The 21,065-nt window shown below is 49.5% G+C and overlaps 1 protein-coding gene across 2 annotated transcripts in view; it reads right to left on the reverse strand.

Annotated features, from left to right (window-relative positions):
* LOC142592533 (uncharacterized) overlaps nt 1-21,065 on the reverse strand; it is a 161,022-nt gene that overhangs the window by 99,137 nt on the left and 40,820 nt on the right. The window lies entirely within an intron of this gene.

Raw genomic sequence — 21,065 nt, forward strand, 5'->3', positions numbered from 1 at the left:
ATGAGTAGAAGCAGATGTGAGATGACGCGCTTTATAATACAAGCTAGACACATATGATCATTCGGCGACGCATGCGTCAGTAAACCTTATATTTCATTATCCTCGAAAGAGCTCGATTATCTTTGTTCGCGCTGAACATGTACATGTTGCCTCATGTACACGTTCCCAATATGTGAGTCAAAAAAGTGCTTACGTGTGGTTCCGTGTTTACATTGTTTTTGTTCATTTTTACCGAAATTTTGCATGTGCTGTATGAAGTTTCGAGGGTGTATATATAATGACGAGAACTGGAAATAAATCTATTATTTATCGAATCACCTGCTCTCTCTCCTAAGCCTCAACGATCTCTTCGAGCGTATTGTGCACCCCGAGCTCATGAAATCGATGCATAGGCGTGGTGATCGGGGGCCTGAAGGCGTTCTTCACTACCTTTCGGATGAGCATTGTTGCGACTAGGGGTTCGAAGACGTCGGATCCTCTTTCCTCATGGAGGGGTAAGTGAACGTGAGGCTGCGTCCTATATTCAGGACGTTAGACAAACACGTACATGTTTACAAATGTACAAGAAAATGCAAAGTAAAAGAGAAAAGTTGAAGATTAACTGGTAGTCGCCGATTACTGCCGCCGTGAGATGCTCCTTTTATGCCTAGCGTGATCATTGTTCAGTCACTTCCCCCAATCAGCCCCGTTAAACTTTTCCGCCGCACCCTTACTCGGAGAGACACGCTTTCTCCTGTCGTTATCAACCTTTCGCGACGCCTCCGTTTCCTGAATCGCCACAACAAACCGTTCTTCGGCTCTGCGCGACGGCCTCTCTCTGTCTCACGCGCGGCGTTGTGGCGTCTTTCGTCAGTTTTCGATGCGCCGAATACTTCGCTCTTTTGATCCTCCGCCGCTTGAACCAATTTTCTCTGCCAGGTGGTCACGGAATGTGTCACTAGAACCCTCGAGCATCGGATTCCTGTCCTGCCTGACCACCATGGCATTTTCTACATTAGTCGATTCCGGAACGTCGCTCAAGTGCGGTGTTACGAAGAAGGTTTTCAGCGCCTCCTTTGCACTGCTAGCGCTACTGAAACAAGCCTCGTACCCACAAGGAAAGCCTTTCCGGATCGCCACTGCATGTACTTCGCTCTCTATTTTCGGCAATGCCAGAGACTCCCTCAAGTGCTTAAGCACGAGGAAGGTATGCAGGCCTAAATTGACCCTCATGGGGTTGCTGGAACAAGTCTCGTCCCCGCAAGGAGGGCTCTCCGGGATAGCCGCTAACTCGGTTTCAGTGTACGACTGCATTGCGCAGTCACCGATGCTGGAGCCTTGAGCGATTTCCTCTCCACTCTGCCGCGTCGAGTCTTCTATTGGCTCGGCCGCCACCGCATCTGGGCTTATCCTAGACAATTCCGAAAAGTCGCCGAAGTGCTCGGATACGAGGAAGGTCTCCATCGCCTCCTTAACGTTCACATGGCTATCGGAACAAGCCTCGTCCTCGCAAGGGACTCCCTCCGCAATGACCCCTCTCTGTAGACTGGCAACGGCCTCGCTCGCAACGCGCTCTTTCTATGAGGATTTCGATACCTCGTATTTTTCGTGCTCTTCATTTACTGGCGCAACATTAGTGTCTTCGACAGGACAAATTTTGTACTGGTCACTTTGATTTTGTCTCTCGCTCTCCACATGAATGCTGAAATGGCGCAACAATGCCTGTTTAGACAGATCGTACTTGTTCGAGTCGGCATCAGAAAGGCAAGCTAAGCAGCAGGAAACGCCACAGGGAAGTACTCGCAACGACCCTACCAACCAACAGTCACGGTCCAGCTGCACCACTGCGCAAACATTCACGAAAAATTTCTGTATTCGCCATCCTCGAATCCATGCAGCCTAGACCGTGCCTGCAGTGCCCTGAAATACTGGATTTCCCTGTCCATTTCCTCCATCCGTATTCTGTACTGTCGCCTTCGCTAACCATCTTCCCTTTCGCATTCGCGCTCATCCTGCTCTCTTTTTGGTACTCTTTGCCCCGCCTTATTTTGGCTTCTTTCTCGCGATCGCCTTCATCCTGCTCTCGCTTTCTCTGGTATTCGCGTTCATACTGCTCTCGCCCTTTCTGATACTCGCGTTCATCCTGTTCTCATTTCCTCTGGTGCTCGCATTTATCCATCTCTCGCTTTCTCTTGTCCTGAATATCCTCCCAAGCCTCCACGATCTCCTCGTCATTTCTGCCGCTTGCCTCTATCGCATCGATGACCTCCGTTTTCTGTAGCTGCTTCCCACAATCAATCCCGCATTCTCCGCATATGGCGTTTAGATCTGTCCTGCGCAACTATTCCAATCCATGACTACCTCTCTTTTGCCCACAAATTTCTCAAGGAAATAAGTGTTGACTCAAGGTAACCTTCAACGACGCTTCTAACACCCTTCTACCAGGAAGAACCACGTTAAGCCTGGCAACTCTCAAGAAGAAAAGGTCGTGCATTCACCATGCCGAAGTCGAACTCTGCGCAGACTATCTTGCCGTTGCCATCCAATGTAGTGACTCGGGGTTCGAAGACATGGGATCCTCTTTCCTCGTGGCGAGGTAAATGAACGTGAGGCTAGGTCCGACATTCAGGACGTTAGACAAACACGTATATATTTACAAATGTATAAGAAAATGAAAAGTAAAACAAAAAGTTGATGAAGTGGTAGTCGCCGATCACTGCCGCCGCCAGATGTTCCTTTCATGCCTTGCGTTAACATTGCTCAGTCACTTCCCCCAATCCGGTGTCAGGAGGCCGATGGCATCAGGTTCCAGCCACCAGGAGGTAGGTTGCCCTTTCCCTGAAAGGGGAACTTGGTCGGAAACGCACGCACATCGTGGGCACAAACAGGGAAAGGAGGGGAACGTGCACTGACTCCGATCGTACTCTAACAAGTGATGGCCGTGTCATTACACTGATTGCGTCTCCGACTGCGACATGCCAATTTGTGCGGCTGACAAGTGATGGCCGTATCATTCTAATTGATCAAACCTCTCCTGAACGAGCTTCTCCCGAGCTCGTCATACACCATCCGTGTCGAGAACCATTTGGACGAGGCCGTCGGCCCGTTCACCATAATTGCGCGAGCCGTGGCCGAAGGGTGTCTCGGGGCGAACGGCCGATCACAACAGTATTGAGCTTGTCACGGTCCTATTGCTTCCACTTGTGCACTGCTGTGACGTAGGTAAAGAGACATAGGGCGAACACGTGAACGATACGTAGCAGATTGTCTTTTTGAGGCAGTGGTGGCGGTTGGCCACTCTGCGTACGAGTCGTGTCACGTTGCCCGTCCTTGTCGTCAGCTTGTGGACTGTTTGAATGTTTGATCCGCACGCCTCGATTATCATCCCAGAACTCGGATGCAGTCGACCCTGGGGATAGGGCGACCGTCTCTGGTGAGGACGGTGATGTTGCGCTCATTCGGGGGTTTCCTCCTCTAGGGCCTTTTTCCTTGTCGCTGTGCCAGCAGTAGCAGCTTCGATTTGGTGGAGGAGCACTTGGACCGATGTGGTTGAGGTAGCATTCGGTGGCTTCGACGGCCTTCTGCAGAGCGGATTTGATAAAGCTGGTCGACCCCGTGGTTACCGATACCGTATGGTTAAATTCTTCTATCTTCGAGTGTCTTTCGGAGACCCCGATCATCACTAGGTAGAACAGCGTCGGCGAGAAGACGAAGCCCTGGGGGTGCCATGCTGTCCGAGCTCGACTTCTTACATCGTGAGCTCTAGCTTCGGCATGGTGCATGGCTTTGCGACGAGTTAGGAAGGAGTGCACGATCTGGTAGAAGCGGCGCCCGAGCCCTAGGTCCGTGATCGCCTTAAGTATTGCCGAGTGCTCGACGTTATCGAACGACTTCTCCAGGTCGAGGCTGAGAATGGCGTGCGTGTCCCAAGTGGCCCCGGCATCTATGATCTGGTGTTTCAGGAGAAGCATTGTATCCTGCGTCGAGAGCCCGGGTCGGAAGCCGATTAAGCGGTTCGCCAAACATTATTGGTCTTCGAGATACCGGCAGACTCTTCTGAGTACAGCTTGCTCGGCCACATTTACTTGCCCATTATCTCGAACCATTGTGTATTACCATTCTACAGTGTAGAGATGTTCAGGGTACTAAAATATTTGGCAAAACTAAATATATTCGCTTACGCAGATGATCTTGCCTTAATCTTTCATCTGAAACCCACCATCCACGAAGTACTATCATTCTCTGAGAGAGAGAGAGATAAATCAAGTTTATTGTTAGACCGGGTTCTTGAGCCCAAAGGTGGATGGTTACCTCAGTCCAGGTAGCCATGGCTCGCTGCCGCCTCCCGTGCCCTGTTCACCAATGGTAGCTGGTTGTCAGGGTCTTGCGTCACCAGCAGAGCCTCCCACTGGTCTTCCGATTCTTCCTCTGAATCCACTTCTTCCTGCATGTTATCGCCTGGTGGTGGTGATGACGGCAGTACTTGTCGGTTATTCCTGCACTCGAGCACCATATGGCGCATGATGTTGGGTGTGTCCGGCGGACAGAAGTTGCAGTCTCGACCGTAGGTGCCCGGATACATGGCGTGCAGCAGTGTTCCATGCGGGTAGGTTCCATCCGCTAGTCTTTTCCAGGTTACCACTTGTTCCCTACTCATCATCTTATGCGCGGGCGGGTAGCGACGCCTCGGCTTCCTGTAATACGCGAAGATATCCGAGTACTTCTTGGATATCCATTTATCATCCTCGTCACAGTCGTCGGTCCGTGTTCTCTGCGTGTCGGTGATAGCTCGGCGTGCATGATCTCGAGCCGCGCCGTGCGCAACCTGCTTCCGACGCGGGAGACCCGGGTCCCGGCCTCCAGAGGATTTGTGCTGTTTCTGTGTCGCTGTTTTTGAAGACCTGAAGTGCTACCTTTCCGATCCTTCCGTTCACATACCTCCTGCATGCTTCTTGCGAGTCTGTCACCATGGTAACCAGGGTCTTGCAAGTTGCGATGGCCAGGCCTAAGCCTAGCTCTTCCGCTGTGCTCGCGTCCTTGGCACGTATGAATGTGGCTGTAAGTTGTTCGCCCTTCTCGTCGACCACGCTGACTGCAAATTGGCCGTTTGTTCTGTATAGAGCTGCGTCCGTGTATCTCACATTTTCTTTTTTGCTGTTGGTGCCTGAGAATACGTGCTTGGGCGCTTGTATTCTCGCCTTGCAGTTCTCGGGATGCACGTTTCTTGGAATTAGTACTTATGTGTAGCTTGTCTCTGACCTCGTGTGGAATGCACTGAGGCAGGTGCCTCGCATCCTCGACTTGGTAGTCCACATCTTGGAGCAGGGCTCTTCCCGTCTTTGTCAGCTTCAGTCTCGCCGCTTGGTTGATGTTGTGCGCTTCCACGAGCTCTTCCCACGTGTTATGGACTCCCTTTTTGAGTAGTTTTGCTGTTGATGTGGAGGAGGACAGGCACAAGGAAATTTTGTAGGATTTTCTGATGAGGGCGTTTACTTTGTCTCGTTGACTGTTCGTCATGTCAACGTATGGGCCCCGTACGTAAGGATGCTCGTCAGCAGCGCTTCTATCATTCTCACGGAGTCTTCGTCTTTGAGTCCATGACTTTTGCTCATCACTCTTTTGATAAGGTGGGTTATTTGTTACACTGTCCTTCAAATTTTTTTCCAACTCTGCTTCTGTGGTTCCCTCCTTTTGAATCAGCAGTCCGAGGATGCGGAGCGTCGTAACCTGCGGAATCATGATGCCTTCCACCTTTACTTCTGCGTCTGGTATCTGCTGCGGTTGTCGGCCTCTTGTGCGCTTTCTTAGCACCAAGAGCTCCGACTTTTCAGGTGCGCACGTCAGTCCACATGCTTCCAGCAACTCTTCCGTTCTGTCAACCGCTTCTTGCAGAGAGTCTTGCTGAAAGAGGGTAAAAAGGACACCAACCACTGAATGAATACAAGAAAAGACGTTTCGGCTCCCCTGACGGGAGCCTTGTTCACAATGAAATCAAGGACGTGCGATCCAATGTTTATATGGCTTTAAAATATGATGTAAGCAGCGCGTGTAAATGGGGGGGAGGGTTCCGTCATTCCGGTTGAGGGTGCTATCTGTCATTTGGATTAGGATGGATTCCAAGTGGTGTCTCGATGTCAAATTTCTCTCTTTTTCTGATATCTTGGCGTTATCTCAATCAATCCTGTGGCCCAAGTCATCTGCATGCTCTGCCAAGGCGTTTAGGTGACTTTTTTCTTTTTGACATCGTTGATATGCTGCTTCAACCGCTGTTCGAATTTTTTTTTTCCTGTCTCGCCGATATATACGCAGTCGCAGTCTTCACATGGAATCCCGTAGACGATGCCAGGAAACTTAGTCTTTGGAAGCTTGTCTTTCACGTTTACCAGCCGGTGGCGTAATTTTTGGGACGGTACGGGAGCTATTCGTCTAAACGTCTTTTCTGAACGTCATAGCCGCGTAGAACGCGGGCTAAGCCCTCGCTCACACCGGGCACATACGGTATGGGGGCGCGTTTTCTTGGGAGCACACAGTCAGGCCTTGGGGGCTGAGACAGATGGCGTTCCACCGAGTTCACAAACGACCTCGGGTAGCCACATGCCGAGAGATTACGGTGAACCTCTTGTAGGTCGGCAGCCCGGCTTTGTGGCGTTGTGCAGATACGCTTGGTTCTGCCGACAAGAGAGGCTACTACCGATCTCTTCTGGTTCATCGGGTGCACTGAATTAAAATGCAGATACACGCGCTGCTTACATCATATTTTAAAGCCATATAAACATTGTATCGCACGTCCTTGATTTCATTGTGAACATGGCTCCCGTCAGGGGAGCCGAAACATCTTTTCTTGTATTCATTCACTGGTCGGTGTCCTTCTTTTTACCCTTCTTCATGATGCCTCCCGACCAGACGGGCTCGACTTCAGAGAGTCTTCCTGTTTACTTATCGACCCTCCCGTAGTCCACACGGGGAGGTCGTCAGCATATATTGCGTGACGAATCTCTCCTATTTGCTTCAGTTCTTCGGGTAGCGAGCTCATCACCAGATTGAGTAGCATCGACGAAATGACGGAGCCTTGTGGCGTTCCCGTTCATGGTATGTCGAATTTCTCAGAGCGTAAGTTGCCTATCCCCATTGTGGCTGTCCGTTCTTTCAGAGAAGCTTTGATGTAATTATATATTTTTCCCGCCGTTATATACGTTGAGGTGTTGCAGTATGGTTTCGTGTGACACGTTCTCAAAAGCACCTTTCACGTCAAGTGCAAGGATTTCTCTTTTTCTGTGTGTGTCCAGCTTGTCGATGACTTTTACCTTCATCTGCAGTAACACGCCTTGCGTGAACAGGTGAGCTCTAAATCCGAACATGGTATTTGGGACGGGTCCGTTGTCTTCTAGATGTTCGATCATGCGGTTGTGCACCATGTGAAAGTAGATTTTTCCTGCACACGAGGTGAGAGATGTAGATCGAAGGTTCTGCACGCTGATGGGCTTGTTAGGCTTAGCTATCGTGGTTACCTCGGCATGTTTCCATTCTGGTGGTACTTTACCGCGTTCCCAGCACTCTTTGATGTAGTTTAAGATGGCGTCTACAGAGGGTCCGTCAAGATTCCGGAGTTTCGTGTTGTTTATTCTGTCGTACCCCGGCGCAGCGCTGCGGGTGAGCTTGCTCAAGGCCCTCTCGATTTCTGCTCCTGTGAAGGGCCGATCCAGTTATATATATGGGTTGCCTCGATACATGTCAAAGCGCGAATCTACAGGTATATTCCGCTCCCTACCGAGGAACTTCTCCTTCACTTCTTTGATAATGTCTTCCTCTTTCCCCGGTGGTTGTGCATGAATCTCTGCACTTTCTGTTTTGCGGCGTCCTCGTTCTCCTTCTTAGATTTTGAGTACCACCCAAGTGCGCTTGCTGCTTAAGGTCCCTTGAAACTTGTTACATGTTTCGCGCCAGTTTTTTTTTTTTCAAATTGTTCAGCGTACTCTTGCGTCTCCTCGATCAGCCTGAAGATTCGAATTTTCAGTTTCCGGTTGCACTTGTTACGCTGCCAGCGTTTCGCGAGTCCCCTCCGCGCCTCCCACAGGTGGAGTGTGTGTGGGACGACAACGGGGGTGTCTTGCGGGGGTGTCTCGCATTGTCCTCGTACGCTTCTCGGCTCTGTCCACGACTCCTCTGATCAGTTATTCTATGTCGTCTATCGTCGCATTATTCGCGCTGTCGTCTTTGCGAAATGCCTGCCAGTCCGTGATCCTGGCTTTCCCGTCTTGATGGTCGCTTTGTGGTGCGGGCTGATCGTTTGCACTGTATTGTCACGTGGTCGTGACGTCAAAGAACACAGTAGCAATACTGTGAAAGGCAAAACTAGCTTTTATTGGGCGAACCTGTGCCCACAAAACACGCTACACTTAAAGCACAACGAGAGCGGCGAACACAGTCGGCGATCGTCGAAAATCTGATCAGCGGGTCAAGCGCGTCTGCTTTTATACATCAGTCGTCGAATGTTCCAGAGCAATCGCTGGGATTCACGTGCCTTCTACAAAGTTCTACATTATTCGCGTCGCGCACACATGCAATCAGATCACGCAAGTTTCGGTCACAGACAGTGGATGGAACCAACGATAACATTCCGGAAACTTCCCACATATGCAAGCGCCTCCTACGATGTGCGATAACATTTGTTAGGCGGTGAAACATGTCGCCCGATAAAGACAAGTACATGTGTCAATACCCCCCTCTTAAAGAGCATCGACCCGATGCTGCAAACAAACGAAAGTGACAAATAACAGCACTCGTAGCAAAGAAAACAAAAATAAGGAAGTTCGTCAGCGTGCGTAAAAGGGCTTCAGACGCACTACGTGGACCTCTTCAGATCGTGCCCGGCGCCGCTGTGACTGCGAAATGCCGTCTGACACGACCTCATAGTCCAGTTCTCCAACACGTTGGATGATCTTGTAAGGTCCGAAATAACGTCGCAATAGTTTTTCACTGAGTCCTCGTCGACTAATTGGGGTCCAAACCCAAACACGGTTACCGGACTGGTACTCGACGAAGCGTCGTCGGAGGCTGTAGTGCAGACAGTCGGTACGCTGCTGGTTCTTGATCCGTAGGCGGGCGAGCTCTCGGGCTTCTTCAGCGCGCTGGAGATAGGTAGCGACGTTGAGATTCTCCTCCTCAGTGACAAACGAGAAGAAAGGGGGTTAACCGAGGGGCCCGATTTTTATTAGTCTTATCACGAGAAGCCAACAAACACTGACACCAAGGACAACATAGGGAAAATTACTTGTGCTGAATAAATGAAATAGAAAAACGATAAATTAGTGGAAATTAAAGTGGATGAAAAAACAACTTGCCGCAGGTGGGAGCCGAACCCACAACCTTCGCATTTCGCATCCTCCTCAGTCACGTGCGGCAGCATGGCGTCGAGCGTCGTCGTCGGGTTCCTGCCGTAAACCAGCATAAACGGTGTGATGTGTGTTGTTTCTTGCACCGCCGTGTTGTAAGCGAAGGTTACGTACGGCAGGATGTCATCCCAGGTCTTGTGTTCGACGTCGACGTACATTGCGAGCATGTCGGCGAGGGTTTTATTCAGGCGCTCCGTAAGGCCACTCGTCTGTGGGTGGTAGGCAGTTGTCGTCCGGTGCCTTGTCTGACTGTACTGAAGAATGGCTTGGGTGAGCTCCGCAGTAAAGGCCGTCTCTCTGTCGGTGATGAGGACTTCTGTGGCACCATGTCACAGCAGAATGCTTTCGACGAAAAATATTGCCACTTCGGCTGCGCTGCCTTTCGGCAGAGCTTTAGTTTCAGCGAAGCGGGTGAGGTAGTCCGTCGGCACGATGATCCACTTATTTCCGGACGTTGACGTCGAAAACGTTCCCAACAAGTCCATCCTGATCTGCTGAAAAGGGCGGCAAGGAGGCTTGATCGGCTGCAGTAATCAGGCTGGCCTTGTGGGTGGAGTCTTGCGTCGCTGACAGTCTCGGCATGTCTTGACGTAACGGGCGACGTCGGCGGTTAGGCGCAGCCAGTAATACCTTTCTTGTGTCCTGGATAGCGTCCGGGAGAAGCAGAGGTGGCCGGTGTCGGATAGTTATGTAGGGCGCGCAGTACTTCTGGACGCAGCGCCGACGGAACAACAAGAAGGTAGTTGGCGCGGACTGGTGAGAAGTTCTTCTTCACGAGTAGATTGTTTTGAAGCGTGAATGAAGATGATCCGCGCTTAAATGCCCTGGGGACAACGTTGGTGTGCCCTTCCAAATATTCGACGAGGCATTTTAGCTCCGAGTCTGCGCGTTGCTGTTCAGCGAAGTCTTCCGCGCTTATCATTCCAAGGAAGGCGTCGTCATTCTCGTAATCTTGCGGCGGCGGGTCAATGGGGGCGCGTGATAGGCAATCGGCATCGGAGTGTTTTCGTCCAGACTTGTAGGTTACAGTGATGTCGTATTCTTGCAGTCTTAGGCTCCACCACGCCAGTCGTCCTGAAGGATACTTTATATTCGCTGGCCAACACAACGCGTGATGCTCGCTGACGACTTTGAATGGCCTACCATAAAGAAAAGGGCGGAATTTTGCTGTAGCCCAAATGATGGCGAGGCATTCCTTTTCAGTCGTGGAATAATCGCCTTCCGCTTTTGACAGCGACCGGCTAGCGTAAGCTATCACCTGTTCGACTCCGTTTCTGCTCTGGACTAGAACGGCACCGAGGCCTAGGTTACTGGCGTCAGTATGGATTTTTGTATCGGCGTACTCGTCGAAGTGCGCAACTACCGGCGGTTACTACATGCGTCGTTTGAGTTCTTCAAATGCGTCGGCCTGCGGCATTTCCCACTTGAACTCAACATCACCTTTAGTTAGACGTGTCAACACCTCAGCGATGCGTGAAAAGCCCTTGACAAAGCGCCTGTAGTAGGTACACATGCCTAGGAATCTACGCACTGCCTTCTTGTCGATGGGTTGCAGGGACTGTGCGATGGCAGCTGTCTTTTGCGGGTATGGATGGACACCAGATGTGCGGATTACGTCGCCTAGGAACAGAAGGTCATCGTAAGTGAAGCGTCATTTTTCCGGCTTCGGAGTAAGCCCTGATGATTTGATGGACTCTAGTACTGTCGCACGCCGCCCGAGGTGATCGTCGAAATTTCCGGCGAGGACGACGACGTCATCCAAGTAAACGGGATAGGTCTGCCACTTCAATCCTGCTAAAGCCGTGTCCATCACGCGCTGGAACGTTGCAGGCGCCGAGCATAGTCCGAATGGCATAACCTTGAACTCGTAGAGGCGGTCTGGGGTGACGAAGGCGGTCTTTTCGCGATATTTTTCGTCGACTTCTATTTGCCAATAGCCAGGCTTGAGGTCCATCAACGAGAAGTATTTAGCGTTGCAGAACCGATCCAATGCGTAGTCTATTCGTGGCAGGGGGTGTACGACCTTCTTCGTGATCTTGTTCAGATGACGATAATCGGCGCAGAAACGTAGGGTTCCGTCGTTTTTCTTCACCAAGACTACAAGAGATGCCCACGAGCTTTTGGACGATTGGATGATGTCTTCGCGCAGCATTTTGTAGACTTGGTGCCTTATATCCTCACGTTCTCGTGTAGAAACACGAAAAGGGCTCAGGCGGAGTAGTCGAGCACACTCTTCAGTTATTATGCGATGCTTTGCTACTGGCGTTTGTCGAATCCTTGATGACGTCGAAAAGCACTCTTTGTACCGTCGAAGTAAACTTCTCAGCTGTTGTTGCTGAATCATGGGGAAACTTGGATTTATCTCGAAGTCTGGATCGGGAACTTCGGTCGTCGGGATACATGCGGCAGAATCCGAGAGGACAAACGCATTGCTTCTTTCCAGAATTTCCTCGATGAATGCGATCGTCGTGCCCTTGTTGATGTGTTTGAACTCCTGGCTGAAGTTTGTCAGAAACACTTTCGTGTTTCCTCCGTGCAGTCGAGCGATTCCTCTAGCGACGCAAATTTCACGAACAGTAGACGTTGGTCGCCTTCGATGACGCCTTCTACGTCAGCGGGTATTTCTGTGCCGACCGTAATAACAATGCTCGAGCAAGGCGAGATGCTCACTTGATCTTCGAGCACACTCAAGGCGTGGTGACTACGAGAGCTCTCCGGCGGTATCGCTTGATCTTCCGACAGCGTTATCGATTTTGACTTCAGGTGTATGATTGCGCCGTGTTGGTTCAGGAAGTCCATGCCGAGAATGACGTCTCGTGAACACTGTTGGAGGATAACGAATGTGGCAGTGTAAGTCCGGTCATGACCGGTAATTTTGACCGTGCAGATTCCAGTCGGCATAACGAGGTATCCTCCAGCGGTTCGAATCTGAGGGCCTTCCCATGCAGTTGTAACTTTCTTGCGGTGTTACGGGGCCCTGGTGTGGTGGGCGACCGGACCTTGACGGCGGGCGGGACCTTACGGGACCTTGACGGCGGGCGACGAGGGCGTAGGTCATCGCTTGCGGCTTAGGCTGCGGCGATTCAGGGGCTACCCCGAGTTGTTTTTGTAGCTGCTCACGTACGGCGTTGGCAATCGAAGCCACTTGAGGCTGTGATGATGGGAACAGCTTCTGTAGCTTCTCCCGCACGACGGCTCGGATAGTCTCGCGTAGGTCGTCGGTGGCCGGTGACTGAACTCTGGCGTAGTTTTTCGAGTTCGCGCGCCGGTCGAATTGCCGGTTTCGCATCTCGAGTATCTTCTCGATGCTGGTAGCTTCGCGAAGAAACTCGTCGACGGTCTTCGGTGGGTTTCGTACCATTCCGGCAAATATTCCTCCTTCACGTCACGCATGAGTAGGCCGACTTTCTTCTCCTCAGTTATTTCAGGGGCGGCGTGGCGGAATTCACGGCCCATTTCCTCCGCGAAGATGGCAGTTGTCTCATTAGGTAGCTGCACCCGGGTTTCTAATAGCACTTGGGCTCGTTCTCGGCGCACGAAGCTTGCGAATGTCTGCAAAAAGCCGCTTCGGAACAGTTACCAGGTCGTTAAGGTGGCTTCTCTGTTCTCGGACCACGTCCTGGCCGCGTCTTCCAATGTGAAGAAGACATATCGCAGTTTGTCTTCGCTGTTCCAGTAGTTAAATGTAGCGACTCTCTCACGCGTCTCGAGCCAGCTTTCCGGGTCCTCGAACGTTGTACCGCGGAACGTCGGCGGCTCCCTGGGCTGCTGAAGCACGACGGGGGACTCTGGGGCTGCCATTGGGGTGGGCTTGGTGGCGATCTTCCTGGTCGTCTCAGGCAAAAGTCGGTCCTCCGGGGTAGTCCTTGCAGCCTGCGGCTACCTCGCTGGTTCTTGGCGACGTTGGTGTTGTCTTCCGCGTGAGGGCTTAGGTCACGGCTTTGTGGGGGCGTCCGGTACATGAACGCAAAGCACCTCCACCAGATGTCACGTGGTCATGACGTCAAAGAACACAGTAGCAATACTGTGAAAGGCAAAACTAGCTTTTATTTGGCGAACCTGTGCCCACAAAACAGGCTACACTTAAAGCACAACGAGAGCGGCGAAAACAGTCGGCGATCGTCGAAAATCTGATCAGCGGGTCAAGCGCGTCCCCTTTTATACATCAGTCGTCGAATGTTCCAGAGCAATCGCTGGGACTCGCGTGCCTTCTACAACGTTCTACAATATTCGCGTCGCGCACACATGCGATGAGATTACACAAGTTTCGGTCACAGACAGTGGATGGAACCAACGATAACATTCCAGAAACTTCCCACACATTCAAATGCGTCCTGCGCTGTGCGATAACATTTGTTAGGCGGTGAAACGTGTCCCCCGATAAAGACAAGTACATGTGTCAATATAATGGTCGCTACCCAGATTATCGTCCATGCAGCTCCACTCATACTATTTGAGTCCACGTAGGAATGTGACGTCGGGGCTGGTGTTTCTAGATACACTGTTGCCGATGCGCGTGGGTGTCTGCGGGTCGATCAGTAGCGTGAGGAGGTGTTGTTGGGCTCCGTTGTGCACATCTCCTTTTTTCTTTGAGGACGCATACCCCCAGGCCACATGGGCAGCATTAAAATCTGCAACGACTATCAGCCCGTTAACCTTGCTCAACTTCTTCACTTCTCGCATTAGCTTGGCTATATCCTTTAGGGAGTCCTTTACACACGGTTACAACCGCTGTACACGGTTAACACAAAGAGGCTTTGCTACTGTTTTTTCTCGGGTACGATTCCTACAAAGGTGTGTTCGATGCGGTGTTGGAAGTCGTGTCGTTGAGTGTTTGTGACCTTCTTGGTCAGGATTGCTGTCCTCGTCTTACCGTCGGTGACGTGAGTGAGGTAACCACTGACCTTGAAGTCTTCAGCTTCGGTTTCGTGTAGGGCTATAATATTTGGTTCAAACTGCGTGCAGAATTGTGCAAGCTTTTTTCTCTTACTTTGAATAGAATGCCAGCTCTACTGCCAATTTCTGAGCTCTGGGTGTTGCTTGTAGTCATCTTTCTCTTTAGTTGGCCTCGTCTCCATGATCTTGGCTTCTCTTGCAGGGTACTTAGGTTTCTTGCGAGCATTATCTCTTTCCTCTAGCATGTGGATGCGTTCACTGAAACTTCCTCCCGATTGTGTCTTTTTGGTCTGTAGTGCCTGAATCTGGTTCTCGGTTTCGCTCTTGAGAGATTGGAACCCAGTCTGTATCATCTGTCTTACCGTGGTTCACATAACCTGCGTTACCGTGGACATTGTGGTTTCCATCATGACGGTTACGTTGGCGTTGATGCGCTCTTCAAGTGTCTTGAACGTGAGCAAATTCAACAAGGTACGGGTAAGCGACAGTAGTTATCGACAGGAGTTATAGTTCTGGGTTATCATCGCTTGCTGGTTCGACAGTGTTGCTGCCTCTGGTCGTGTTGGTGATGATGGTGGTGCTGGGGATGGAGGCCGCGGCCGTGGTGTTTGCGATTGCTCAGTCTGTTCTTTCCGTAATTGTTCTAATTCTCGCATGAGGTGTTCGAGCTGTTTTTCTGTGCTCGCTTCTTCTCTTGCGTCTTTTCCTTTCGCTGTTCTAGCTCTCGCTTCAATTCATCCTTCTGTCTTCGCAGAATCATTATCGCGTCTTCGTACCTCGAGTGTCTTGTGGTTTGAACGCCATTATTTTCCGTCGACGCATGATTGTGCCCTGTGATGACGTTGACCCAGCTTACCTTGCGCTGGGTGTTGCGTTCCCCACCCGTTGCCGTTATCCGTGGGCCGCTCTGTTCTCTTTCCCTTCATCGCGATACCGACTTGGATCTGGATCTTTTTGTTTGTTCGGTCTCATTCAGTGGCTGTGGAAATGGTGACAAGGTCATCATGTTCTCGTTGCGTTGGTAGTTACATCGCTGGCCTGGTACCAGAAGCTTCGCTGTCTCGATCTTGACCACTCCTGACTCTCAACGGTGGCGGCGCCAGTTACAGCTTCCTTCCACAGTCTCTACTTGCCGTTTCATGGGGCATTCCGCAGAGCTTACATTTCGGCTCGCATTGGTGCTTGACAGGCCGCATTGCAATGTGAACCTGTCAACGTTTAACGGTAGAACGTTATCTGATGAGGCGAGTCTAGCAGTGCTATTGGAGGAATTAGAGGGCAGTAAATGGGATATAATAGGGCTCAGTGAAGTTAGGAGGCCAAAAGAAGCATATACAGTGCTAAGAAGCGGGCACGTCCTGCGCTACCGAGGCTTAGCGGAGAGACGAGAACTAGGAGTCGGATTCCTGGTTAATAAGAATATAGCTGGTAACATACAGGAATTCTATAGCATTAACGAGAGGGTGGCAGGTCTTGTTGTGAAACTTAATAAGAGGTACAAAATCAAGATTGTACAGGTCTGCGCCCCTACATCCAGTCATGATGACCAGGAAATCGAAAGCTTCTATGAAGACGTGGAATCGGCGATGAGTACAGTGAAAACAAAATACACTATACTGATGGGCGTCTTCAATGCCAAGGCAGGCAAGAAGCAGGCTGGAGACAAGGCAGTGGGGGAATATGGCATAGGCACTAGGAATAACAAGGGAGAGTTATTAGTAGAGTTTGCGGAACAGAATAATATGCGGATAATGAATACCTTCTTCCACAAGCGGGATAGCCGGAAGTGGACGTGGAGGAGCCCGAACGGCGAGACTAGAAATGAAATAGACTTCATACTCTGCGCTAATCCGGGCATCATACAAGATGTGGACGTGCTCAGCAAGGTGCGCTGCAGTGACAATAGGATAGCAAGAACTCCAATTAGCCTAGACCTGAGGAGGGAACGGAAGAAACTGGTACATAAGAAGCCAATCAATGAGTTAGCGGTAAGGGGGAAAATATACAAAATTCCAGATCAAGCTATAGAACAGGTATTCGGCATTAACTCAGGAGGAGGACCTTAGTGTTGAAGCACTGATCGACAATCTTTGTGGGCGTCATTAAGGAGTGTGTAATAGAAGTCGGTGGTAACTCCGTTAGACAGGATACCAGTAAGCTATCGCAGGAGACGAAAGATCTGATCAAGAAACGTCAATGCGTGAAAGCCTCCAACCCTAAATCTAGAATAGAACTGGCAGAAATTTCAAAGTTAATCAACAAGCGTAAGACAGCTGACATAAGGAAGTATAATATGCATAGAAATGAACATGCTCTCAGAAACGGAGGAAGCCTAAAAGCAGTGAAGAAGAAACTAGGAATTGGCAAGAATCAGATGTATGCGTTAAGACACAAAGCCGGCAATATCATTACTAATATGGATGCCATAGTTCAAGTGGTTGAGGAGTTCTATAGAGATTTATACAGTATCAGTGGCACCCACGACAATAATGGAAGAGAGAATAGTCTAGAGGAATTCGAAATCCCACAGGTGACGCCGGAAGAAGTAAAGAAATCCTTGGGGACTATGCAAGGGGAAGGCAGCTGCGGAAGATCAGGTAACAGCAGATTTGTTTAAGGATGGTGGGCAGGTTGTTCTAGAGAAACTGGCCACCCTGTTTACGCAATGCCTCATGACCTCGAGCGTACCGGAATCTTGGACGAACGCTAACATAATCCTAATCCATAAGAAAGGGGACGCCAAAGACTTGAAAAATTATAGACCGATCAGCTTACTATCAGTTGCCTACAAACTATTTACTAAGGTGATCGCAAATAGAATTAGGAACACCTTAGACTTCTGTCAAGCAAAGGAGAAGGCAGGATTCCGTAAAGGCTACTCAACAATAGGCCATATTGTTCACACTATCAATCAGGTGATGGAGAAATGTGCGGAATATAACCAACCTTTACATATAGCTTTCATTGATTACGAGAAAGCGTTTGATTCTGCCGAAAGCTCAGCAGTCATGGAGGCATTACGGAATGAGGGTGTAGAAGAACCTATATAAAAATACTGAAAGATATCTATAGCGGCTCCACAGCCACCGCAGACCTCCACAAAGCAAGCAACGAAATTCCAATAAAGAAAGGTGTCAGGCAGGGAGATACGATCTCTCCAATGCTATTCACAGCGTGTTTACAGGCGGAATTCAGAGACCTGGATTGGGAAGAATTGACGATAAAAGTTAATGGAGAATACCTTAGTAACTTGCGATACGCTGGTGATATTGCCTTCCTTAGTAACTCACGGGACCAATTGCAATGCATGCTCACTGACCTGGAGAGGCAAAGCAGAAGAGTGGGTCTAAAAACTAATCTGCAGAAAACTAAAGTAATGTTGAACAATCTCGGAAGAGAACAGCAATTTACGATAGGTAGCGAGGCACTGGAAGTGGTAAGGGAACACACCTGCTAAGGGCAGTTAGTGACATCGGATCGGGATCACGAGACTGAAATAATCAGAAGAATAAGAATGGGCCGGGGTGCATTTGGCAGGTATTCTCAGATCATGAACAGCAGGTCGCCATTATCCCTCAAGGGAGAAGTTTATAACAGCTTTGTCTTACCAGTACTCACGTACGGGGCAGAAACCTGGAGGCTTACGAAAAGGGTTCTACTTAAATTGAGAACGACGCAACGACCTATGGAAAGAAGAGTGATGGGTGTAACGTTAAGGGATGAGAAAAGAGCAGTTTGGGTGAGGGAACAAACGCGAGTTTATGACATCTTAGTTGAAATCAAGAAAAAGAAATGGGGGATGGGCAGGGCATGTAATGAGGAGGGAAGATAACCGATGGTTAACCAGGCTGATGATGATGATGGTGGTGGTTGTTTCGATCAGCGTTGAGTTCTCCCCAGTTGTCACATAGTTCATCTTTTGGATTATGGCAGACGTCTTGTCTGTGTCCTTTCTGCCCGCAAAATCTGCAGTACTGGGCTGATTTTCTGTAGGGTCTGCAGCGGGTGAGCATACAGCCAACTTTAACGTAGAACGGTACGTGCGGGAACTCGAAGGTGACCACTGCCAACGTGGATATTCGCAGCATTCTAGCGTACAGGATTTTGCGCTTGTTGGTCCTTGCTAGTAGATCTACTAGCTGCTCGTCGGGGGTGCCTTCCTCTATTCCGTGAACAACATGACATAGAGTGCCCGGAATTGTCCTGACGTACTGTGTGACTTCGTATTTTGCGTGTCATATTTCGATGCTTGTTATTTCTACTAGTTTAAGTGAGCAGTCCTCTTCTTCGGTACTTGCCACAGTTAAGTTTTGTTGCCACTGTGTCTGTATGATCACATTGGAGTAGAGCTCCATGGCGTGACTGCGCATGCTTGAGCTAATCCTCTTGACTCCGTCTTTTCAGTTTGATACTTTCACACCCGCTTTAGGTCTGTAAACAATCTGGTAGTGGTGGGGTCGTTGGCCAGCGAGGACGTGACTTGCTTGCGTTGTTGCGGCCCCATGGCTTTTGAGGAGCTTGTTGCCGTTGTCCGTCTTTGGCGTTCTGCCCCTTGCTGTGTTCGTATGAAAACTCCTTCTGCGTCTTCGACGGCGGGATGGATTCTTCCTTCTTCTGATGTCGCGCTTGTAGCATGACCCATGGTCCGGTCTCGCAAAGTGCTTTTCCGCTGTTGCTGTCGAACGTCGGTCCCGTGTCGTTTCTCTCTGCTTCATTATTTGTTATTCCTGCTATGAAGTTCATTTGGTCAGCTTCCATAACGCTAGGTTGCGGCTACGTTTGAAGAAAAAAAACATAAAAACACCGTTGAGGGGCGGCGCGGTGTGCACGCGGATCTCGAGGCGCGAAGCGCTGAACTCGAGCAGCGGAGCTCGGCAATCGCGAGTAGGCTGAGCAGAGGACGGCCGTCGGCTTGCAAGTTTTAGGATTACTACTTGCGTGAAGAATAAACTCACGTCGGTGCGCGTGCATGGTCTGTCTGAATGGCGTTTCCTGAGATCAGTCGAATGCTGCGAACAGTCAGGCATTGCGAGGAGGCGACCCGCAGGAATTGCAAGCTGAATCGGGAGCACATATAGAGTAAGTCTGCTCGGTTGGCCCTCTTCTTATATTATTGACTGGGGTATAAATGTTATGAACAGGGATAAGGTGCCAACTGATGTCATTTGGGGTCTATTTTGTTACTCGCGCACTGACCGCCTGACCGGCTCTTAAAAAGCCACAAGAACATGCTGCCAACGACACCCCTGAATGCTCCATAACCTCTCGCTTCCCCATGCACTTCTCTTTCTTTTCTCGTTCTTTGTTTTCCCTCTTGGTTTCCTTTTCTTCTCCTTTTCTTTCTTCTCTTTTCACCGCGCCTTTCCATTCTCCCGCTCTTGTCGTCTCATCTTAGGAACCACACATACAGACGTCAGGCAATAGCGCTCATTCTTTTTGAAGTTTCTGCCTTTACAGCCAGCCGCCACCGACAACAACCGCAGGTGTCCTCACTCTACTCACCATTTAAAACTAACATGCCGAGGATGACGAGGTCCCCTTTGACGAAGATAGGTCCTCTAGTGAAACGTTGGCCAGCCTCTGTGAAGCCCCTTATCCCTGTTTATAACCTTTATACCAAAGCGTGCTATTCCACCTGTCAGTCCCTTTTTTTATTTTAGAACATTGACTGAAAAATTCAGTATGGCTTCTGGTGCTCACATTGCATGAACATGCATGCAACCGAAATATCTTGGTGTTTTGTTAGATTCATATAAGCTTAGCGCTCCAAACCGGTGAGAACGAGTACAGGCACTCCAGCGTTTTGATGATGCTTTTGATTTTGTTCCACGTCTCCTTTAGATATATGAAGGGGCAATTACATGTAATATTTCCCTGGCTAGAACGATACACAATGTACTGCAGACTCTTCAGTGCGCCAGGACTGATGCTCTATGTTCCCATTGGAACTTTTTTGGGGTCTTGTAAAATTTAACCCCGGAGGCGAGATAACCTTTTAAGCCTGTATGTGTAGGCGAGTTTGGTTTAGTGCCATATTTTTCTGGGGCGGGGGGAAGAGAGATAGTATGTCGTTTCTTTGTTTTCCGTGGCATTTCACACGGAATAATCCGATCAAACGTGCAAAAATACGTAGTTGATGCTCTACCCACCCTACTAGTGTCCTCTCGATGTTCTGAACGTCCTTGTTAATAGTATTTTATACAAGAAATTTAATTTGTGGTGCATTTTCTTTTGGTTTGTTTTCTAATGAGTCTCTTTACAAAGCATCGAAGAAACGCCTGTAGAGTGATTTATTATTTGTGTTGCTTCCACGCGCCGCTCGTCCTCGCCCCCACCAACCGCCCTGTATTCTGGGGTCTACCAGGCTATTTAGTTTTAATTAATCAATCAACCAAATCTTTATTTCCAACGACAGTTGCGGGTCCCTTAGGCGAAAAGCGGCAGTAACACCACTTGAACATACCTAAAGGCCCACGTACATGACAGCAGTGTTGCGATTCATACGTTCAAACACAAATTTACCGTAATCAAGTAAAAAATGCAGTTTTTAAGAATAAAAAGAAATTAATAAGAGGCTGTGCAAATACAAAAACGGAACAATAGAACAAATAAAGTCAATATATAAGTACACTCCAGAACAGTTGTACATTAAAGTTGAAATATTCAATGCTCACGTGAACACATATTGTAAAATGACGAAAATAAACGTGTTACAAAGAGCAAGGAAACATACTTGATTATGTTCGGCCAGTATAAAAGAAATTAGACAAGAGTTAGAAAAAATTCACGCATTCCTTT

The sequence above is a fragment of the Dermacentor variabilis genome, chromosome 9 (genome assembly GCF_050947875.1).
Source record: "Dermacentor variabilis isolate Ectoservices chromosome 9, ASM5094787v1, whole genome shotgun sequence".
NCBI lineage: Eukaryota > Metazoa > Arthropoda > Arachnida > Ixodida > Ixodidae > Dermacentor > Dermacentor variabilis.